Raw genomic sequence first — 11,792 nt, 5'->3', positions numbered from 1 at the left:
CCTCTCCTCATATGGGACCTGTTCCAATCCCCTAATCATTTTAGTTGCCCTTCTCTGAATCCTTTCCAAGGCCAAAATATCTTTTTTGAGGTGAGGAGACCACATCTGTACACAGTATTCAAGATGTGGGCGTCCCATAGTTTTATACAGGGGCAGTAAGATATTCTGGGTCTTATTTTCTATCCCTTTCCTAATAATTCCTAGCATCCTATTTGCCATTTTGATCGCTGCTGCGCACTGTCTGGACGTTTTCAGAGAACTGTCCACGATAACTCCAAGATCTCTTTCCTGATTTGTCGTAGCGAAATTAGCCCCCATCATACTGTACGTATAGTTGGGGTTATTTTTCCCCGATGTGCATTACTTTACACTTACCCACATTAAATTTAATTTGCCATTTTGTTGCCCAATCACTATTGGACCTACCATAAGTTTTTCTTTTTTAAAACAGCCACATTGAATATAATGTTGTGAAGGGACACTAGGGTTCTTTGTGTTCCCAGAAAAGGTACAGCACACAGCATGTGCCAGGAATGTGCCTGCAGGAGAGTCACTTTCCTAGTAGCCTGAAGCAAGAGAGGTTTAAGGTCCCTATCCTCTGTTCCCATCAGATACCCTGCAGACACCGTGGCAGGTGGAGCATCCTCTGTTCACAGGAAGCTCGGACCCCACATTGACATAGGCTGCTGCCAGACAAGCCTCTGTCTGCGGCCAGCCTGGGGTGCCATGGATAGAGGCTGCTTTGCCTCCCAGCTCAGACTCCCGCAGACAGGGGCTGCTGCCATCTCGCCCTGCTGCTGCCTCAGTATCAGAGGCAGCATGACGAGGCAGCAAGTAGCTAGTCTGCACGGGGTGCTGATTTTTAAACTGGATCCCCTCGTGGACTGGCTCCCACATGGCATGCTAATACATGGGCAGCAGCATGGGATGGCGGGGGCTTCCTGGAAGTGGAGCTGGAGCACACTGGCTGCTGGCCCTGCCCCAGGGAACTATCGAATAGTCATGTAACCGGTAAGAATTCATGTGGTTACACAAATATTCAATTGCTTGATCTCTTACATCCTTATTGTAAACCCTGAAATTAATGGAAACTACTCCAACCCAAAGTATGAAGCAGCACCTGTATCTTTGAAGTGTTCTCATCCCCTGCTGGTCTGGTCAGAGTGACCAGATATCAAGTGTGAAGATCAGGACACTTAATTTTTGGGGGGAAGGGTGAGGAATAGTTGCCTGTATAAGAAAAATTCCCTAACATCAGGATGTCTGGTCACTCTACGTATGAGGAGCCTGGGGTCTGAACTGGAGCACAGTGCATTGTGTAGCTACAAGCTCACCCAGAACGCTTAAATGGTGCCATATCCAACTGTCACTGAAGTCAGTAAAAAACTCTTTTTGACTACAATGGAAACTGAATCAGACTCTAAGGGTACGGCTAGACTACATGCTTTTGTCGACAGAGGCTTTGTTGACAGATACTGTCGACAAAGCTTCTGTCGACAAAGAGCATCTAGACTACATCCAGTTCTGTCGACAAAGCAAGCCGCTTTGTTGACATGAGAGTGTAGACGCAAAGGACAGTGTCGATGCAATAACGCCTTCTGTCGACAAAACTCTGTCGACAAAAGGTGATATTCCTTGTAGAATGAGATTTACTGCCGTCGACGCAGGTATAGTTTTGTCAACAAAATACCACTTTTGTCGACAAAACCCTGGGCTACGTCTAGACTGGCATGATTTTCCGCAAATGCTTTTAATGGAAAAGTTTTCTGTTAAAAGCATTTGTGGAAAAGAGCGTCTAGATTGGCACGGACGCTTTTCTGCAAAAGCACTTTTTGCGGAAAAGCGTCCATGCCAATCTCGACGTGCTTTTCAGCAAAAAAACCCCGATCGCCATTTTTGCGATCGGGGCTTTTTTGCACAAAACAAATCTGAGCTGTCTACACTGGTCCTTTTGCGCAAAGCCTTTGCGTAAAAGGACTTTTGCCCGAATGGGAGCAGCATAGTATTTCCGCAAGAAGCATTGATTTCTTACATGAGATCGTCAGTGTTCTTGTGGAAATTCAAGCGGCCAGTGTAGACAGCTGGCAAGTTTTTCCGCAAAACAAAAACTTGCCAGTCTAGACACAGCCCTGTAGTCTAGCCACACCCTTAATGAAGACAGATTATATTGCTTTGATGTCACAGCTTTGCAATAAAGCTTTCTGATGATATCATAACTACAAGATAGGCATTCATTTTACTAGCTGGCATTGGGATTTTTGCTACATTCATTAAGAGCAATGTAATAGATGCGATACAGTAAGTAGAACAGAACATGATATGTATTTGTATGCCTCTGATGTCAATCTTGTATCATGTTTTTTTCTTGTTTATTTTATGTGACACCAATGAATTGCAAGAGGGGTTATAAAATCCATGCAATTGTGATATTATGTAATATTACAGCTTTATAAAAATTGCAAATAAAATTAATACTTTATAAACTAGTTTTATTTCAAGTTGCAGTTAGGTAAATGTTACATGATTTCAAGGACGTGTTTGTTTTTGTGGACAATATTAATATTTATTCACTTCACAAAGGGCTTGTGAGAGTTCATCTATTCATGTTTTTACTGGGCTTTGAATATGTAAAGTTTATAGCAAGGGTTCTCACAACATAGTTTTTGGTGGCCTCATGGGTGCGGCCACCAACTCTTGCTAGTGGCTGCTCTAAGAATTTTTCCTAAAATACTTAATTAACTTCAGGAAAAACAAATAAATATTCATAGATGTCCAAATAATTGTAATGCATTTATGGAGGGTTTTTTTGCAGACTCAATAATACAAATAATGCACAGTTGTCTCTTTACTGGGTCTAAATAGAATAGCACTAAAAAGATGTTTTGCATATTTTTTCATTTTTTATTGCTACTTATTATGTCTGTTATTGTGAAAAAATTATATTTGTATATTTATTTCACAGCACATTTACTCAACCATGGCATGCTGGGAGACAAATTCAACGCTGGGGGATGAGGAGGTGGGTCAGGCGGCTCAGGAGGCCAAGGGGCAATACTTTATAAACTGGCTTTAAAGTATTTTAACTTCCTGCCAGGTAAATGTTAACTGAATCCAGGGACATGCCTCTGGAGGAGGTAGTGGGGGTCAAGACGATGGTGCGGGGTGGAGTGAGTCCAGGCATGGAGCACAAAACCCTGCAGCTGGGGGGTCAGAGCACTTCACCCACTACCCCAAAGCATTCTGGAAACCTGAAGCTTGAGCCTCACTGCCCCAGGAGGGTGGAGAATTCACACTGGTTGCCTGCTCCTAAGTGTTTCTTTCTCTGGAAGCTGGTAGGGGCCAACCCTTGCAGACAGCTCTGGTGGATGGGGAGTAACTGCCCATTTGAGACATGCTGGCCTAGTGCCCCAATCCTGCTTCTACTTCGACTCGGACCTAATTTTAAGCATGTTAGCTTCATTGAAAGGAAAAGATGTGAAGTTCAGCATATTCCTTAAGTGTTTGTAGGATTGGGTCTTACACAGGAGCGCCTCACATGCAGCACAGCCCCAGCGGTCACACTGCACGTTGGGTTCCCATCTCCATGTTGGACTGAAAGAGAATTTCAGAATGTGCTACAGATAGATTGTAATGTGTCATAGATTGTAATGGGCTTCCCCGCTCCTGCTGGCTGGGTTGCAGGTGGGTGTGGTTTGAAAAGGTCTGGGTGATTGGTAATTGAAACAAAGTGGGTTTGTTTGGGGGAGGACATATGTGTGTGTGGGCGGGGGTGGGCGGGGCACTGCCCCTTTTCAGCTCCAAGTAGGCAATAGATGCAACGTGAGGGCTTTAGTTGCAGAGGCGTAGCGAGGGTGTTATGCGCCCGAGGGCAAAATCAAAATTTGCGCCCCTCCCCCCGCTACCGCATGACAGGGCCCCAAATCTGGTACACAGCCGAGCCCAACCCTGGGAGGAAGGGGGGAGCTTGTACTGCGCCTTCCCCCACCCTGTTCAGTTTGGGGCGGGCCCTATTCCGCTATTGAAGAGCGAGGAGGGTGGGGCTGAGGGCTCAGAAGCAGAAAGATGGCTTCAGCAGGCAGTGGTGGGCAGAGGAGGAGGAAGAAAGAAAACAGGGAGGCCAAAGGGAATGGTTAAGAGCAGTATTTCTCAACCTTTTTTTAATAAAGTATGCCCAGTACCTACATTTTCAGACACGAAATTTTTTCTTCCATTGCAACATAATTGTTTAAACAACTTTCCCATCACTCCTTAAAAGGTACATTGTCCATGGAGGTCAATGGGGCTGGGCTATTTTATATATAAAGGTACTGAGAAATGCATATGTCAATACCATAATGGCAATGTGTATATTATGTAAATAGTACCGAATAATAATTGCCAAATGAGACCACTTCCCAACTTGCTTACAAAGGGCCTGATACAATTTAAATTTTAAGCTAGGATTGTGCCCAAAACAATCTGTTGATATGACCCCAAAAGATCCAGATTACATCTAGTCACCCTTCAAACATATAAGGGACCAATCAGTAAAAGTCCCACTGCCTGGTAGAGGTGATCTTTGAAGAAAATTGGAGAGACTTTAAATATACTTTTTCTGACAGCAGAACTTTCTCTCACTGAATGTGGGGTCTTCAGCACAGGTTTCACTTTGTGTCAGAATAACTCAGAAATGCATTGTTACAGTTAACTCCATTCAGGTCAAAGCAATGTGCACCCCAAAGACAGAAGAACAAATCCCTTGAAGCTGGAAGTCAAAACATCTCACCTCTTCACAGAGCTCACAAAGGGTCTTGTTCACCCAGAGACACAAGTCATGACAACTCTCTTGGGAGACAGACAAAACATGCTGCCTCTCTGTGGATGCCCCAAGTGTTTTCATGTGGTATCTTACCTGGAGCAACACGATGATTTTACTGCTGTGGTAACAGACCTGATCTCTCTGTGGGTTCTTGTGGAGCAGCTGAGAGTCTGCAGTGGTCTCTTGGGGGGAGAGGCCAGGGGTGCCTCTATTGCAGTGGTTCTCAAGCTTTTTGGCCCGTGGACCACATGTCTCAATGTAAACCTTTCCACAGACTGCCAGTTGCTAATAGAAATTCACCTTTAATTACACAATTATGCCCAAGCCATTTTGCTAGTGCTGCAGCTGGGGAGAATGGTTTAATTTCAATTATTAACCAGATTAAATGTTTTAACTTTCTCATGTTAGTTTATCAAACTTCATTTTAAATAAAGTAAAATATTAATTTATGTCCAATACAAAAAGGTTTCAATGTTTTCGTTACTTATGGCAGGGGTAGGCAACCTTTTTAGGATCAGGGGCCACTGATCCACCGAAAAAATCAGATGGGGACCTGACAAGTGAGAAACAAAAAAACTCCTCCCAAAACCCCAACCCTCACTTAGGTGACCCCCAACTGAGATACCTCATTCCTCTGGCATTCCAGTACCAACGGGTGAGGGGAAGGGACAAGGAGGACTGAGGTTCAAGGCTTTCCATAGGCTAGATTTACTTTTCTGAGGAATTTTATGGATCCCTTAGGTTCTCAAGTGGGGACAAAACTAAGGGGTTCAGGGCATGTGAGAGAGCTGCCAAAGAGTGGGATAGGGATGGGGTACAGGATCTGGCAGGAAGGTGGGGTGCAGAAAGGCACAAGGTTGTGAGGTCTGGGTGGGAGGTAGGGTTCAGAAGCAGGCTGGATGTAGGGTTTCTGGCCAGGGGGAGGGAGCGGGAGCAGGAGCAGATTGTGGGTAGGGTGTCTGACTAGGAGGGAGGGTGCAAGGAGGGGACTTGGATAGGAGTTGGACCTCCCTGGTCTGGCACCCTCTGGACCTGACTGGTCACATAAGAGGGATTTTTTGGACCAGGGGAGATCATTTCAGGGCTCCTGGTGCCCCCCCCCCCCCGCCCCACTAGGCTTTCTTGCAACTCCATCCTCTGCAACCCAACTGAGCTGCCCACCCCCGCTGGTTTCCGCACATCCCCCAGAGCCATCCCTCACACTCCGAGGGTACGTCTACACTACAGCGCTAGTTCGAACTAACTTAGTTCGAATTAGTTAATTCGAACTAAGCTAGTTCGAACTAACGCATCTAGAACTAAAAACTAGTTCGAACTAGCGTTTTGCTAGTTCGAACTAGTAAGTCCACATTGAGTGGACTCTGAACAGGGCTTAATGATGGCCGGAAGCAGTGCCGGCAGGGCATAAAAGGAGGACTTAGAGCATGGAGATACTGTCTCAGGCTAGCCGAGGGCTGCGCTTAAAGGGTCCCGACCCCCACCCCGGACACACAGTTCTAAGGGGTGCCCCGCTTGCAAAGAAGTTCTGGCTTGGAGTGCCCTGAGTGCCCACACTGGGCACATCACAGCACTCGGCCATCAGCCCGGCTGCACTTGCCGCAGGCTGCCATCTGGGGAGAGGGAGTAATTGGGGGGCTGCAGGAGAGCTTCCACCCCCAGAAGCCCGCAGAGCCAGCCCAGTCCTCCCCATCGGGGGCTCGTACCCCATTCCTCCCTCACCTTCTTCCACTTGCCCTTCCCTAGCCCCCCTTCTTATTGATGTACAAAATAAAGATAACGTTTCTTCCAACATTGACTCTGTCTTTATTGAAAAAAACTGGGGGAGACTGGGAAAAGGAGGTGGGAGAGGGGAAGAGAAAGGCTGGGAGAGGGGAGGGCAACTAACATGATCAGGGGTTGGGAACAGGTCCCAGATGAAGAGAGGCTACAGAGACTGGGACTGTTCAGCTTAGAAAAGAGGAGACGGAGGGGGGACAGGATAGAGGTCTCTAAAAGCAGGGGTTGGGTGGAGAGGGTGCATTCAGAAAAGTTCTTCATGAGTTCCCATAAAGAAGGACTAGAGGACACCAAAGGAAAGGAATGGGTAGCAGGCTTCAAACTAGTAAGAGAAAGTTGTTCTTCACAAAGCAAAGAGTCAACCTGTGGAACTCCTTGCTGCAGGAGGCTGTGAAGGCTAGAACTAGAACAGAGTTTAAAGGGAAGTGAGATCAAGTGATGGAGGTTGGGTCCATGGAGTCCTATTAGCCAGAGGGTAGGAGTGGTGTCCCTGCCCAAAGTTTGTGGAAGGCTGGAGAGGGATGGCACGAGACAAATGGCTTGGTCATTGTCTTCGGTCCATCCCCTCCAGGGTCCCTAGGGTTGGCCGCTGTTGGCAGACAGGCTACTGGGCTAGATGGACCTTTGGTCTGACCCAGTACGGCCATTGTAAGCTCAGGGCTCAGTGTCGGGGGTCTCAGTGGACCCCCTTGATTTTCATGCACACCTGGTCCTGGGTGGCCAGGCTGGCAGCTCTCCTGACCTAGACGGCCACTTTCCTGTGCCTAGTGCGGAGATCGTGGACGAGGTCCACGATGTCCGCACTAGCCCAGGAAGGTGCCCGCCTCTTGCGGTCCAGGGCAAGCTCCCGGGAGCCGCCAGCCTGGTCCCGGCAAGAGGGGGTGGGCTGGGGGGCATCGGGTGGGTGGCTCTGTGCCGTGCCAGGTGCAGGGTCTGCTAGCTGGGTGCTGGCAGGCTTGCACCTGGCACGGGCACCGTAGCCAGCCCGTGCCCCTTTAAGGGGTCCGGGGCCGGGAGGGGGGCATAGAGTTTCCCTGGTGTTGGCCAGAGTGGCCACCAGGGAAACCTGGGGAGGGCTAGCCTCCCACTAGTTCGAACTAAAGGGCTACACAGCCCTTAGTTCGAACTAGCTAGTTCGAACTAGGCGTTAGTCCTCGTAAAATGAGGTTTACCTAGTTCGAACTAAGCGCTCCGCTAGTTCGATTCAAATTCGAACTAGCGGAGCGCTAGTGTAGCGCATAGGAAAGTTAGTTCGAACTAACATCCGTTAGTTCGAACTAACTTTCTAGTGTAGACATACCCCAAGGGAGCACAGCACCAATTCCCTTACAGCCCAGCTGAGCTGCCCATCTGTTCCCTATGCCTCCCCCCTTCCGCCTCAGCCCAGTTAAGCCCCACACTGGTTCCCTGCATGCCTCCCCCACAGCATAGCTGATCCCCGTTTCCCTGCACCTCCCCCAAACCCCGCAGAACTGCTGAGCCCAGTGCTCATTTCCTGCCCTTCTCTCCCTCCCCTTGAGTCTAGCCCTGGGTTCCCGGCACCTCCCTCCTCCTGCAGCCAAACTGAGCTCCGAGTTCTGAACCTCCTCACGCCCACAGCCCAGCTGAGCTCCGTTTCCCTGCACCTCCTCGCAAACTGTGCAAACCTGCTGAGCCCAGCGCTGGTTCCAGGCCCCTCTCTCCCTCCTCTTGAGTCCAGATCTGGGTTCCCAGCACCTCCCTACTCTTGCAGCACAGTTGATCCCAGCACGCCACACCTCCCCACCTCCGCAGCCCAGCTCGGTGCCCCCCAAGCGTGGCACCCGGGGGCAACTCCCCCCCCCCCCGCACTCTCCTCGCTACGCCTCTGTTTAGTTGCATTAAAGTTCACTTGGAGTTTTAAAAAGCATGAAACGGCTTCATTCCTTTAGCTATTCTTGACCCCCAGGCTGAAAAGGCCATGCAAGAAGCAGGCCCCAGCCCCTCGCTGCTTGCCACCTCCACCCTGTCCATGTTTGGTAACTAAGGTCACTCACCTGATGTGTCTTCCCTGGCCTCGGACGATGCCTGGGACACATCCTGGTTGCGGGGTACCGGCTCCAAGGTCAACGTGGTGACAGTCCTGGACACGTTGGGGTCCACCTCCTGCTGCTCCTCCTGCTCCCCATGACTGGCTCTCTTCCCCGGGCAGGGTACGATGATTGTCTCTAGCCCTGAATCAACCACCAGAGGTGAGAAAGGGACTGCATCGCCCCCCAGAATACGGAACAGGTCCTGATAATAGTAGCCAGAGTGGGCTTCTGACCCTAAGCATAAGCTGGTTCCCTCGCTCTAGCATACGCCTGGCAGATCTCCTTTTCTTTCATCCAGACCTGCTCCTGGATCTGGATGAGGCCCTTTGAGGCCAGGTAGTCAGCCATGTAGATTTTTGGCATTGAGCTGTCTGGTATAGAGATCTCAGAGGTTTTCTACCTTGTCCCCAAACCTTAATGAGGGCCAAGATCTCCGCCCCAGACCTCTTGCGGCACCTGTCAGGCTCCTGGGAGCCATCAGCATGCTCTCTAGGAGCAGGGAAGGGATCTTGGGGGGCTTAAGGGCCTCTCCTGTTGGCCCGATCAGTTGGTGTGGCAGCTGCTAAGTGGCTGGAGGCTGTGAGGGCCAGCTTCCTGTCACAAACCCTTTCCCCTGTGGCTGCAGTTCTAAATGCTGCTGGGGAAGAGGAACTATAGGCTATGTCTACACTGGCAGATGTTCTTGCTCAAGAACCCACAGAGTGTCCACACTGCCCACCCGCTCTTGCACAAGATTTACAGTATGGCATCAGAAGAGAGGGCTTCTTGCACAAGAGCTATGCTCTTTTCTAACAGTTGTAAGCCCTCTTGTTCAGGAGCTCTTGAGCAAGACGGCAGTATGGATGCGCAGCAAGAGAGCGTCCACACTCTTGCGCAAAAGCACATGGCAGTGTCGACATGTTCTTGAGCAAGAGTTCTTACGCAAGATGCCTATATAGAGTCCTGATGAGTGTGGACAGAGTGGCTAGCAGGGCACCTGTGGGATTTCCTGGAGGCCTCTTGTTTTGAAATAATTGCAGCTGCCGCTTCTTCGCATGGTCTGTAGCAATATTCCTTGTGGAATGAGATTTACAGAAATTGGAATAAGTCATTCATTATTTCAAAATTATTTTTGAATAATGGACTTGCTGTGTAGACACTCGCATTGTTATTTCAAAATAATATCAATTATTCCAAAATAACGGTGCTGTGTAGATGCACCCTATGAGTATGGCTACATAGCACCTTAGCTTGAAATAAGCTACACAATTTACGCTATGCAAATTACATAGTTTATTTCAAGTGTAATTCAAAATAGCTTATTTAATAATTTGGCGCTGTCTGCATAGGGCCAAATTTTGAAATAAGTCACTATTTCAAAATGACTCTTAACCATCATGTAATGAAGGTTACTGGGACATTGGAATAAGCTGACTTTTATTTCAAGATCAATTTTGAAATCCAACGACTGCTTCAATAGATGCCTAATAGCTATTTTGGGATACTTCTGGTATCCCAAAATAGCTCCACAGTGTAGACATTAAAACAGCTTCCACAGCAGGTGAATTGGGGGAGAGATTAGGTGGATCTATATTTATCATCTCATTTCCTATAAGAACCAAATATTTTCTAACTTTGGAAAGGTTTTGGTCCACTTTAAACTTAGGGATTGTCAAAGGTTGGGAGGTGGGAGTTGTTTGTAACTTTTCCCAAACTAATGCACAATTGGTCATCATAAGGACATGGAAGGTTTGTATCTATGGTGTTTGATGCTTCTGCGTTGTAGTGCTTTTCATGTGCAGCCCAGAGATAATTTCATGGATCCCACACAAACTTGTCAAATGCTGATCAGAATCCACCAGTGAATCCCGTTCTGAGCCATTTGTTCAAATTCTTTGGGTTTGATACCAGCCCATTGAAGACTTATCTTTCAAATTATCTTAGAAGCGCTTACATGGATGACCCTTTTTTCTTTTGTCCTGACTTTGCTCCCCATACAAGATCTGTTGTGGGAAATGGTGGTCTTCCATTCTGATGATACTGCTGGTTATGTTTGCTCTCTCAAGGACCTTAATATTGGTCATTGTCCTGCCAGCAAATGTTCATTATTGAGCAGAGGAAGCACATGTGAAATTGTTCACACCGTGAAGAATCCATGTCTCAGATCCATACAGGAGAAATGTTATAACCATTGCACTGCAGATCTTTAATTTGGTGGAGATGTTGTGTTGGTTAAGCATTTTTGTGTAAAGTAAGAAAAGGGCCTGCTGCCTGACTTTACTAATGCTGAAGATGTCCTTAGCAAGAGAGCCATAATTTGAGATGGTACTGCCTAAATACTTGAAATGATCCACAGTTTTCAACTTGCGTACCTTGGATGAAGATGGTTCGAACTGGGAATTGGAATAAGTGCTGTTTGGAACAAGACATCTGTTTTCCCAAGACTGATGATGAGGCCAAAGAACTGGAATGCTTCAGAAAATCTATCAATGATGTCCTGAAGTTCATCTTGTCTATGAGTTATCAAGGGTAGTTATCTGCAAAACATGTTTCCTCTTGCAAGTGTGGTGCTCAAAGCACTGAGTCTTTGAAGATCAAAGAGGGAGCTATTGAGTCAGTAGTGGATGTACGTCCCCTGATCCAAGTCCCGTATTGCATGGCTGAGAACAAAGCAAAGAACAAGTTGTACAACAATGGAGCAAGTACGCAGCCCAACTTCACTTCATTTGAGATTTCAAATAGATCAGAAAAGCCACCACTGGTTAGTACTTGCACTGTCATGTGGTCATGGAACAGATGATACTACTTTGGCAGCTCAGTTTATGTAGAATAGCCTAAAGACACTCTTTGCTGACCATATCAAATCAACAAAAACTGCATACAGGTCCATGTTCTGCTCTAAATATTATTATTATTATTATTATTATTATTATTATTATTATTATTTTATTTTATTTACAACAGATATAATCTCTGTAGTGCTACAATCTGGTCTAAAACCATACTACACTTCTACCAGATTCTCCTTAGACATATTTGCAATGAATCTGGTCAATAGAATATGAACTAGTATTTTGCCTGCTTCAATACCTCTGAAGTTTCCACAATCAGCTTGGCGGTCTTTGTTTTTGAACAGTGATACACTAATAGCATCTTTGAAGTCTTGTGGCATTTCTTCTTCCTCCTAA

This window comes from Pelodiscus sinensis, chromosome 14 (genome assembly GCF_052426305.1).
Source record: "Pelodiscus sinensis isolate ZL-2025 chromosome 14, ASM5242630v1, whole genome shotgun sequence".
NCBI lineage: Eukaryota > Metazoa > Chordata > Testudines > Trionychidae > Pelodiscus > Pelodiscus sinensis.
This window is presented reverse-complemented; position numbering follows the sequence as displayed.